Source organism: Sebastes fasciatus, chromosome 6 (assembly GCF_043250625.1).
Source record: "Sebastes fasciatus isolate fSebFas1 chromosome 6, fSebFas1.pri, whole genome shotgun sequence".
Lineage (NCBI taxonomy): Eukaryota > Metazoa > Chordata > Actinopteri > Perciformes > Sebastidae > Sebastes > Sebastes fasciatus.
The window spans coordinates 35,363,342-35,376,195 of NC_133800.1; the positions used below are offsets into that span (position 1 = coordinate 35,363,342).

Below are 12,854 nucleotides of genomic sequence, written 5' to 3' on the forward strand. Positions count from 1 at the left end.
GAGCTACTGGAGCTCAAACTGCTGAAAAGTTAATTCTGGTTCTGATAGAAAGGTATCAGAACACACAGTGAGGAGCAGTTTGTTGCGTATGGGGCTGCGTAGCCGCAGACCGGTCAGGGTCCCCGCGTTGACCCGTGTCCACTGCCAAAAGCGCCTACAATGGGCACGTGAGCATCAGAACTGGACCACGGAGCAATGGAAGAAGGTGGCCCGGTCTGATGAATCACGTTTTCTTTTACATCATGTGGACGGCAACGAGTTGGAGGTATTGACTCGGCCTCCAAATTCTCCAGATCTCAATCCGATCGAGCATCTGTTGGATGTGCTGGACGAACGAGTCCGATCCACGGAGGCCCCACCTCTCAACTTACAGGACTTAAAGGATCTGCTACTGACGGCTTGGTGCCAGATACCACAGCAGACCTTCAGAGGTCTAGTGGAGTCCATGCCTCGACGGGTCAGGGCTGTTTTGGCGGCAAAAGGGGGACCTACTGAATATTAGGCAGGTGGTCATAATGTTATGGCTGATCGGTGTACTAACTGCAAGTCGTAGGCAGGTGTGAACTGTATAGAACACCCGCTGCGGTATTTCAATCATTAAAGTGGTTTTCATTTGTGAAGATTATCTTGCTGAACAAAATGTGTAAATGTCATAATCGTTTGTTTGTCACAGATCTCATTTTCTGCAATAATCCAGAACCCAATGGAACAATCCCATCGGCTTTTTGTCGATGGAACCAGGAGGATGCTAACTTCCTGGTTGGCCTATAAAAATACGCCATCCCTGGAGCACTCTATTAGCATCTATATGTTACTTACAGTTGTATGGTCCATTGTTTTCTTTTTTAAGGCCGAAAATACAACTTTGAGAGTGAACATTTTAACAAACAGTGTTGGAAGACATACTCAAATATTTTGCTTCAATAAAAAGTAGTAATACCACAGTGTAGAAATAGTCTGTTACAAGTAAAAGTCCTGGAATCAAATGTTTACTTAGGTAAATGTGCAAAAGTATCAACATCAAAATATACTTAAAGTACCAAAAGTAAAAGTATTCATTATACAGAACGGCCTTTTTCAGAATAATACAGTAGATATTATAATTATTGATGCATTAATGTGTTCATCCCTACACTCTAAGAAAACAATCCGTAGAAAAACAGATAACGTCCTGGCAGAAAATTACCAGTACGTTTCCGTTATGTTTACGGACATTTTCTTCAACCCTAAAATGGAAATTTATGTAAATTTACAGTATATCCTCCGTACCGAGCCAAATAGCAGGCTCAACCTCTACATTCTGGAGGGAAAACAGACACTAATGCTAGCATTTGTACGTCATCAGTCTTTGCGGACCACCTGAAGCTAAAACTGGGGCTAACTCTACCTGACGTCCACTGAAGTCTAAAATATAAGCTTTGGTAAAACGTAAATTATAATACCAAACTTGCGTTAGTCTCAAAATGAGTCAGCAAAACATTCCTGGCGTATCTGGTAACGTTAATGGTCGACAACAGATGAACTAAACAACAAAAACATCTTTCCAACTAAAACGATACTGAGCTAACGTTAAGTCCTTAACATAAATCATTTTGGTTAGACATTAATTGTTGATTTTCTTTTACCACAGAAGTGTGAGAAAAGGTTTCTCCAAATCCGAAATTTGAACTAAACTTTGCCGTGTGTGATGGTCTCTGCCTCTTCCAACTTTCGCGTTAGCGGAGGTTATTGTTCCCACAATGCAACGCGGTTTTAAAAATACAGGTAAAACTGAAAATTCCTTCATATTAACGCGGTGCATTGGCCCGTATTTTTACAGATTTTTCTTAGAGTGTATAATGTTGCAGCTGGTAAAGGTGATCTTATATTTTAGTATAAAGAATATACTGCTGGGTAGTTTGTGGACTTCACTAAGGGATCAATAATGTTTTATCTTTATCCATAATAATACATCATAATTTATTTGTTGAATATATTTTGTACTAGTAATCTGAATCTCAAAAGTAAATAGAAACTAAAGTTAACAGACAAATGTGGTGCAGTAAAAAGTAGAATATTTGATGTAGTGGAGTAAAAGTATAAAGTAGCATAAAGTATCTCAAAATGTAACTTAAGTACAGTACTTGAATAAATGTACCTTGTCACTTTCCTAACAAATTATAAAATGTTTGATACATAACTGGACAAAGATGACAACAGAAATTGCGGGTTGGGTAAACTATGTACAGAATGTGTTAATTTATGAAATGTTTGTTTCAATTCCTTCTTGAAAATAAGGCAAAAAGGAAGAGACATTTTAAAAACTAAAAAGTTGTCACAGAACACATACCTTAATCAGATCTGTACAGGTGATTAGTTAAATATTTAATTGCGAAAATTGTTTTGTATTTTTTAAAATACAATATAGTTGGAATCATTTTTATGACATTAATAGGGATATTTTCCATGTTTCATTGTGTTTTTATTGTATACTTGTACACTATTTATGTAATACTGTGAGTCATTGAATATATGCGAAAGTATATATAAAAAAGATTCCACTGTTATGCAATGCATTAGACCAAACTCTTAATATATGTAAAACAAAAACTTCACTAAATCATTTTGTTAGTTTTTATTTACAGCCTGAAATCATTATTTGGAAAACATGAATTTGTGGAACATGAACATCAACATACTCACCAAAAATCATGAACAATTATTGACTCATCATAGTGATAGACAATCACAAGATACATATGCCATTTGTTCATTCATTTGATTTCATTCAAGAGCAATAGTTTGTGAGAATACTTTATTCAAAAAACCTGAAAGAAATCCTTCAAAAGATATTCCTGGATATTGACTAAAAGCTGAAAGCTTCACTCAACAAACACACAAACACACAGAACAGAAACATGACCTCCTTTAGCTGAAGTCGTTAAACAATATGAGGTTTGTGAGCGCATTCAGCTGCACTCATGTTGCATGTTGTGGTACCAGTGTAAGGCTGTTTGTATCCTGCTCTCTACAGAACAGTTTACAAATGTTGGTTTTGTTTTTTTTACAAGAAATCCGGATCCAGAAAATGTGACGCATCCTGCAGCGCATCCATCATTCCTTTTTGATTTTGCCTCCAGAAAAAACTCTACGCCACAAAAACTTAACTGCATAAATGAAAACGGTAAATACTAGCAAAATAACTGCCAATAGAAACGCCACCACGTCAATCGAATAGTACTGGATTGTGGACATCTTGTAAGACTCAGTCCTCAGATGTGCCGCTCCTTTGTGCCTGATGACAAACTCGATCCAGAACATGGCCCGGTCCATTGGTTTCATGGGCTGGTCTCTCTGCAGGTTGGACAGCGTCTTCATCTTCTCCCTGTAGGTTGGGTCATAGAGCACCTCCTTCAGCGCCTCCAGGAAGTTGTCTTTGTTCACAGTTGCAATGTCCAGGACTTTGGCCACGCCTCTTGCTTCCATCCTGAAGAAGTTGTCAGGCTGGTCGAACATGAGGGGCAGGCCGACCAGGGGGACGCCGTGGTAGATGGCCTCCTGGATTCCATTGGTGCCTCCGTGGGCCACAAACACTCTGGTCTTTGGGTGACCCAGGAGGTCATTTTGAGGCAGCCAGTCCAAGAGTAAGGTGTTGTTGCCGAGGGTGGATGGTCTTTTGCCTTTGTGCCTCCATATCACCTTCTGAGGAAGTTGGGCGAAAGCGGCGGCAATACCCTCAGTGATGTCCTCGGGAAGTTTTGCTACCAGGGTTCCCAATGTCATAACGATGACGCCATGCTCACCGGAGCTCTGGACAAAGTCCTCTAGTTCTTTAGACAGGGGCTTGGAGGGTTTGCACTGAAATCCTGACATGTAGACGACGTTTGGCATTGTGGGTCGTGGGAACTCGAAGGTGAAATCGTTCCTCATCAGCCAGATGTCTGCTGCCTGAAACAGCTCCATGTAATGTACATCATTTCCAAAGTAACGATGGACAAATGGTGTGTAGTTCGGTTCTGTGACATACCAAATTTGAAGACGTGTGAAGAAAAAGTAAAATAAGTTCTTGATCCGCTGGGGAAACGTCATCTTGTCAGTCAGTTCGGACCCAGGTATTGGGACATATGACAGTGGGGAAGGTGCGATTGCGTAATGTCCCTCGCCCTGAATAGTCCACCTCACGTTGAAGACAAGAGGAAGACCCAAACGGTGAGCCAGAAACACCCCTGCACCATGTGCAGGGTCCGTCAGAACCATATCATATTTGGCATCGCGGAGGCTCTGCATCAGTTTGGTATTCTCAAATAACTCCTCCACCATCTGAATCAGCTTCTTATGCATCTCATAGAACTGTACCACCAGTTCATACTCCAGATATGTACGGGCCCAAAGTGAAGCACCTTGCCGCCGCATGTTCATCAGTTTGGTTGCAAATGACCCAAAGCGTTCTTTACCAAAACCACCTGAGGAATCCATATGGATGGACTTGTAGTAAGGGGACTCTGGCTTGATGTACCAGCTGTCTGATGCCCGCATCACCGTGAGTTCGTGGCCTCTGGAGTGAAGCTCCTCAACAAGGACTTTCATGTTGACCCAGTGGCTTCCATCAAAGGGGAACACCAAGATTTTCCCTCCTTTTACCGAGGGTGACGAGCAGAGCAGCAGTGCAAGTACCACCAAGACCTGTCGGTACATCTCTGAAAGAGATTCTGACAAGAGATGTAAGAACGTTAGATCTGTCTCTCTGAACAAGGCTTTACAGTTCTTGAGTTCAAGAGTATGCATCAACTTAAACAACTGAACATAAAGAACTTAAAAATAGAACACAGAGTTGTCTAATTTCAGCCACTTATAGTTTTAGAAAGGTTTTTGATGACTATAGATAGTTTTCAGTGACAAACAGTGATGGGCGGCTAACACTGGGAACTCCATAGAGCTACCGCACAAACCTGTCAAATTTTTATTTTCTACAAGTGTTTAGCTCACCTCTCAAAAGAGGAATAACAAAGATATACACTGATCAGCCATAACATTAAGACCACTAACAGGGGAAGTGAATAACATTGACTATCTCGTTATAATGGCACCTGGCAGTGGGGGGGATATATTAGGCAGCAAGTGAACATTTTGAACTTTGAACTTGTGTTGGAAGCAGAAAAAATGAGCCAGCGTAAGGATGTGAGCGACTTTGACAAGGACCAAATAGTGATGCTAGACGACTGGGTCAGAGCATCTCCAGAACTCCAGCTCTTGTGGGATGTTCCCGGTCTGCAGTGGTCAGGACCTACCAAAAGTGGTCAAAGGAAGGAAAACCGGTGAACCGGCGACAGGGTCAGACCCGAGGCTCATTGATGCACGTGGGGAGCGAAGGCTGGCCCATGTTGTCTGATCGAATAGAAGAGCTACTGGAGCTCAAACTGCTGAAAAGTTAATTCTGGTTCTGATAGAAAGGTATCAGAACACACAGTGAGGAGCAGTTTGTTGCGTATGGGGCTGCGTAGCCGCAGACCGGTCAGGGTCCCCGCGTTGACCCGTGTCCACTGCCAAAAGCGCCTACAATGGGCACGTGAGCATCAGAACTGGACCACGGAGCAATGGAAGAAGGTGGCCCGGTCTGATGAATCACGTTTTCTTTTACATCATGTGGACGGCAACGAGTTGGAGGTATTGACTCGGCCTCCAAATTCTCCAGATCTCAATCCGATCGAGCATCTGTTGGATGTGCTGGACGAACGAGTCCGATCCACGGAGGCCCCACCTCTCAACTTACAGGACTTAAAGGATCTGCTACTGACGGCTTGGTGCCAGATACCACAGCAGACCTTCAGAGGTCTAGTGGAGTCCATGCCTCGACGGGTCAGGGCTGTTTTGGCGGCAAAAGGGGGACCTACTGAATATTAGGCAGGTGGTCATAATGTTATGGCTGATCGGTGTACTAACTGCAAGTCGTAGGCAGGTGTGAACTGTATAGAACACCCGCTGCGGTATTTCAATCATTAAAGTGGTTTTCATTTGTGAAGATTATCTTGCTGAACAAAATGTGTAAATGTCATAATCGTTTGTTTGTCACAGATCTCATTTTCTGCAATAATCCAGAACCCAATGGAACAATCCCATCGGCTTTTTGTCGATGGAACCAGGAGGATGCTAACTTCCTGGTTGGCCTATAAAAATACGCCATCCCTGGAGCACTCTATTAGCATCTATATGTTACTTACAGTTGTATGGTCCATTGTTTTCTTTTTTAAGGCCGAAAATACAACTTTGAGAGTGAACATTTTAACAAACAGTGTTGGAAGACATACTCAAATATTTTGCTTCAATAAAAAGTAGTAATACCACAGTGTAGAAATAGTCTGTTACAAGTAAAAGTCCTGGAATCAAATGTTTACTTAGGTAAATGTGCAAAAGTATCAACATCAAAATATACTTAAAGTACCAAAAGTAAAAGTATTCATTATACAGAACGGCCTTTTTCAGAATAATACAGTAGATATTATAATTATTGATGCATTAATGTGTTCATCCCTACACTCTAAGAAAACAATCCGTAGAAAAACAGATAACGTCCTGGCAGAAAATTACCAGTACGTTTCCGTTATGTTTACGGACATTTTCTTCAACCCTAAAATGGAAATTTATGTAAATTTACAGTATATCCTCCGTACCGAGCCAAATAGCAGGCTCAACCTCTACATTCTGGAGGGAAAACAGACACTAATGCTAGCATTTGTACGTCATCAGTCTTTGCGGACCACCTGAAGCTAAAACTGGGGCTAACTCTACCTGACGTCCACTGAAGTCTAAAATATAAGCTTTGGTAAAACGTAAATTATAATACCAAACTTGCGTTAGTCTCAAAATGAGTCAGCAAAACATTCCTGGCGTATCTGGTAACGTTAATGGTCGACAACAGATGAACTAAACAACAAAAACATCTTTCCAACCAAATCGATACTGAGCTAACGTTAAGTCCTTAACATAAATCATTTTGGTTAGACATTAATTGTTGATTTTCTTTTACCACAGAAGTGTGAGAAAAGGTTTCTCCAAATCCGAAATTTGAACTAAACTTTGCCGTGTGTGATGGTCTCTGCCTCTTCCAACTTTCGCGTTAGCGGAGGTTATTGTTCCCACAATGCAACGCGGTTTTAAAAATACAGGTAAAACAGAAAATTCCTTCATATTAACGCGGTGCATTGGCCCGTATTTTTACAGATTTTTCTTAGAGTGTATAATGTTGCAGCTGGTAAAGGTGATCTTATATTTTAGTATAAAGAATATACTGCTGGGTAGTTTGTGGACTTCACTAAGGGATCAATAATGTTTTATCTTTATCCATAATAATACATCATAATTTATTTGTTGAATATATTTTGTACTAGTAATCTGAATCTCAAAAGTAAATAGAAACTAAAGTTAACAGACAAATGTGGTGCAGTAAAAAGTAGAATATTTGATGTAGTGGAGTAAAAGTATAAAGTAGCATAAAGTATCTCAAAATGTAACTTAAGTACAGTACTTGAATAAATGTACCTTGTCACTTTCCTAACAAATTATAAAATGTTTGATACATAACTGGACAAAGATGACAACAGAAATTGCGGGTTGGGTAAACTATGTACAGAATGTGTTAATTTATGAAATGTTTGTTTCAATTCCTTCTTGAAAATAAGGCAAAAAGGAAGAGACATTTTAAAAACTAAAAAGTTGTCACAGAACACATACCTTAATCAGATCTGTACAGGTGATTAGTTAAATATTTAATTGCGAAAATTGTTTTGTATTTTTTAAAATACAATATAGTTGGAATCATTTTTATGACATTAATAGGGATATTTTCCATGTTTCATTGTGTATTTATTGTATACTTGTACACTATTTATGTAATACTGTGAGTCATTGAATATATGCGAAAGTATATATAAAAAAGATTCCACTGTTATGCAATGCATTAGACCAAACTCTTAATATATGTAAAACAAAAACTTCACTAAATCATTTTGTTAGTTTTTATTTACAGCCTGAAATCATTATTTGGAAAACATGAATTTGTGGAACATGAACATCAACATACTCACCAAAAATCATGAACAATTATTGACTCATCATAGTGATAGACAATCACAAGATACATATGCCATTTGTTCATTCATTTGATTTCATTCAAGAGCAATAGTTTGTGAGAATACTTTATTCAAAAAACCTGAAAGAAATCCTTCAAAAGATATTCCTGGATATTGACTAAAAGCTGAAAGCTTCACTCAACAAACACACAAACACACAGAACAGAAACATGACCTCCTTTAGCTGAAGTCGTTAAACAATATGAGGTTTGTGAGCGCATTCAGCTGCACTCATGTTGCATGTTGTGGTACCAGTGTAAGGCTGTTTGTATCCTGCTCTCTACAGAACAGTTTACAAATGTTGGTTTTGTTTTTTTTACAAGAAATCCGGATCCAGAAAATGTGACGCATCCTGCAGCGCATCCATCATTCCTTTTTGATTTTGCCTCCAGAAAAAACTCTACGCCACAAAAACTTAACTGCATAAATGAAAACGGTAAATACTAGCAAAATAACTGCCAATAGAAACGCCACCACGTCAATCGAATAGTACTGGATTGTGGACATCTTGTAAGACTCAGTCCTCAGATGTGCCGCTCCTTTGTGCCTGATGACAAACTCGATCCAGAACATGGCCCGGTCCATTGGTTTCATGGGCTGGTCTCTCTGCAGGTTGGACAGCGTCTTCATCTTCTCCCTGTAGGTTGGGTCATAGAGCACCTCCTTCAGCGCCTCCAGGAAGTTGTCTTTGTTCACAGTTGCAATGTCCAGGACTTTGGCCACGCCTCTTGCTTCCATCCTGAAGAAGTTGTCAGGCTGGTCGAACATGAGGGGCAGGCCGACCAGGGGGACGCCGTGGTAGATGGCCTCCTGGATTCCATTGGTGCCTCCGTGGGCCACAAACACTCTGGTCTTTGGGTGACCCAGGAGGTCATTTTGAGGCAGCCAGTCCAAGAGTAAGGTGTTGTTGCCGAGGGTGGATGGTCTTTTGCCTTTGTGCCTCCATATCACCTTCTGAGGAAGTTGGGCGAAAGCGGCGGCAATACCCTCAGTGATGTCCTCGGGAAGTTTTGCTACCAGGGTTCCCAATGTCATAACGATGACGCCATGCTCACCGGAGCTCTGGACAAAGTCCTCTAGTTCTTTAGACAGGGGCTTGGAGGGTTTGCACTGAAATCCTGACATGTAGACGACGTTTGGCATTGTGGGTCGTGGGAACTCGAAGGTGAAATCGTTCCTCATCAGCCAGATGTCTGCTGCCTGAAACAGCTCCATGTAATGTACATCATTTCCAAAGTAACGATGGACAAATGGTGTGTAGTTCGGTTCTGTGACATACCAAATTTGAAGACGTGTGAAGAAAAAGTAAAATAAGTTCTTGATCCGCTGGGGAAACGTCATCTTGTCAGTCAGTTCGGACCCAGGTATTGGGACATATGACAGTGGGGAAGGTGCGATTGCGTAATGTCCCTCGCCCTGAATAGTCCACCTCACGTTGAAGACAAGAGGAAGACCCAAACGGCGAGCCAGAAGCACCCCTGCACCAATCGCAGGGTCCGTCAGAACCATATCATATTTGGCGTCGCGGAGGCTCTGCATCAGTTTGGTATTCTCAAACATCTCCCCCATCAACTGAATCAACTGTTTATTTATCTGATAGAACTGTTCCACCAGTTCATACTCTACAGATATACGAGCCCAAAGCGAAGCACCTTGCTGCCGCATGTTCACCATTTTGGTTACAAACATCCCAAAGCCTTCCTCATCAAAACCAGAAGAGGAATTTATCGTGATGGACTTGTAGAGATGGGACTCTTGTTTGATGTACCAGCTGTCCAATGACCGCATAACTGTGAGTTCGTGGCCTCTGGAGTGGAGCTCCTCGACGAGGACTTTCATGTTGATCCAGTGGCTTCCATCCACAGGGTACACCAAGATCTTCCCTCCTTTTACCAAGGGTGAAGAGCCGAGCAGCACCGCAAGTGCCACCAAGATTGGTCGGTACATCTCTGGAAGAGATTCTGACAACAATTGTAAGAATGTTAGATCTGTCTCTCTCAACAAGGCTTGTTGAATTCAAAAGTATGCAATTTAACAATTAACCGAACATAAATCTGGAAGCTGGACTCATTTGCAAAGTATGATTAATGGTTTATAAAAATGAGGTGACTTACTGTGTTGCACAGGTGTTGAACCTCATGAAGAATTAAAACTGTAGATTAGACTACCTGATATAAAATTAGAATCAATTAAGATTAAAAGCACCATGCAATTGCAGAAACATGTTTCATCTTTATCATGCAACACCTGTCGTTCTAGATCCTCTCATTTTAGTCTCATCGGTGCAGCCCGGTATTTGGAAGCTGTTTTGCAGGAGGACAGTCATATCGAAGAGGACGGTTGACAGTTCGAACAAACTTAAAAAAAAAAAAAAAAAAACTGGAGATGTACTGTAAGTACGGCAGATGTAAAATGGTCTTTTTATCACCACAGAGTCTTTCCAACTAATTTTGGTGGGGAGTTTGGAACAAGTTTTCAAAAAAAAGTACTTTGTTCTAGTTTGAAAATCACAACGTAAGATGATGTTGGTCAAAGGAAAGGGACGCTTATCTAATCAAGCGTAAAGGGCCCGGTATAATTAGCAGGCATGCATGTGGTTTCTGTTTATACTGCATTGGGTATTTGCTGATGTGTCCTCACATGCACTGATGGCGTGCACAATCTTAAAGTTTGGATCGCATTCCACACAGAGGTCCACATGGACCTTTGTGGACATGGGCAGATAACGATATTTACGTGGATCCTTGCAGTAAGACGTATGCAAATGTTTAACCACTTGTTTGAAATGACTTTTCAATCATCATTTATTTGTTTAATCCATTAAGATAAAAGCCAAATGTCCAGTTGACTTTGGTGAGTAAGACTGTTGTGTGATAGGCAATGCAAAATAGCACCAGAGCACACGGTTATTGTCATATTCTCTACACAACAGCATCATTTTTCCGGCTCTGAGAGGAACAAACTCCACCTACTCACATGTTGAGAGCAAAGACTGTTAATCGTTTCAGTAGTGCAGATAAAACAGAAGCGGATGCAAAGCACTGTAAGATCCTTCCACAAAGGATTTTTTCAGCAAAACGGACGCACACTGCTCCAAGACTTACATGACTTCCAGATTACACAACCACAAGCAGTGTGGGAATTCCTGCCACTTACTCCCAGGAGGTTTACAGTACAACAAGCTGTTTGGATTGGGTAGATGTTTCCCTCTCTCTGGTTTCACCGCTTTGTGTTCATGTATCGCTCAGTAATGATAGGTGTCGAAGTATAAAAAGGGGGGTGTAATATCAGCTGCCTTTTGTACTTACAAGGTCCAAGCAAGGTCGAATAAGCTTCTGTTGGAAATATATCATGATAAAACTGTTGTTGTGTAACAAACTTGATTATGTTGGGAGTTTAGCGAGTTTGGTGTTAACTACTAGGCTTAGACTGTCTACAGATAAGTGACTGATGTAAGACGAGGCAAGAATGATCACATGAAATGATCTCGTAATGGAATGTTGAGTGGGCCTGTAAAAAGAACAGCTACAAGGATGAAAGGGCATTGGGGTTAACAGCGGATGGGGGAAGGGACAGGATGTTTGATGCAGACAATGTTGTGTAAGATGGAGTCAGATGTAGGTAGACACGAAGATGTATTGTGACATAGGATGGAAAAGTACTGGGTCTGCAGAAAGCCTGACCCCTCCCCCAGGGTTCGCCTGCTAATGTGTATAAAAGTAAATGTATAGCAGAGCTCGGGGTTCATTCACTGCGAACTGAACACTGTATTACATGGTATCAGGGACACATTGATGAATCCAGAACTTCTGTAATAACTCTGTGCAACTTTGATGAATGTATCTGCGGAATAAATTGATATTGATAACCTAATTTGTAATCTTTTATGATTTTAACTCTGAGCTTGCAGCTGCCTAGAAGATAAACCAACACGCATGAAGGTGACGATTCTCTGAGGGAGAATTCCTTCACTTCTCACATATGGTGCTAACAAGAATAGTGCTTCAAACAAACCTTGAGACCGGTGCATCACTTAATGATGTGGGCTGTTTTCTTAGCTAAACAATTTATAACTTTTACTGTGAATGTGAGAGTTGAGAGCAATGCATTAAATAGCCAGGACTACCTGTAATAAATACAAGTGCAGGAAAGACCCTGACATTTCTGTTCACAGGAAACCCGAGGCACTTTTTGTACTCCGATACGCATCTCTTCCCAAAATACTTCCTCAATGTTCTTGCTTTAATTTAACGTTGACTGATTTGTGGTTTCCTGTTGCCGTGAGTCGGCTCATCCAAACCTCTTAAAATCAGATTTTCTTCTCATAGTTTATAAGATGAACTTTAGGAGTTGTGAATGAGCACCGTTTACATTCATAAAGAGCAGCCTGCCTGCTGCTGTTGAGCTTGTCAATACGAAAACATCTGGAAGTCTCTAGAGACGGTCCATCTGCAAGTACTCAGCTGTAACACTCATGCAACACGAACACAAAACACCTGCGCTGAAACATCAGTAAACATGCTTTTAGCTTTAAATTAACACACCACCAGCAGTAACCCCAAGATTTTAGCCTGTATAAAACACTTTCTCGATTCGTTGATCTAAACTCACCTAAGAGCCGTCCCCAGTCAACCGATTTACAAGCTTGCTGTTTGTCCGTCCAGCCTCCCTCACTGCAGACGGCTGAGTGAGTGTCGTGTAGCTCTAAACGGTCAGAGCAGCTCGGAGGGTGTTAGCCTGAACCGGACT

At 41.2% G+C, this 12,854-nt stretch overlaps 1 protein-coding gene and 2 pseudogenes across 2 annotated transcripts in view; 1 reads left to right on the top strand and 2 right to left on the bottom strand.

Moving 5' to 3' along the window:
* LOC141769944 (SH2 domain-containing protein 3C-like) overlaps positions 1-12,854 on the top strand; it is a 46,781-nt gene that overhangs the window by 25,204 nt on the left and 8,723 nt on the right. The gene's annotated exons all lie outside the window — the stretch shown is intronic.
* LOC141769946 (UDP-glucuronosyltransferase 2B31 pseudogene) lies at positions 2,952-12,853 on the bottom strand (annotated as a pseudogene).
* LOC141769947 (UDP-glucuronosyltransferase 2A2 pseudogene) lies at positions 7,981-12,836 on the bottom strand (annotated as a pseudogene).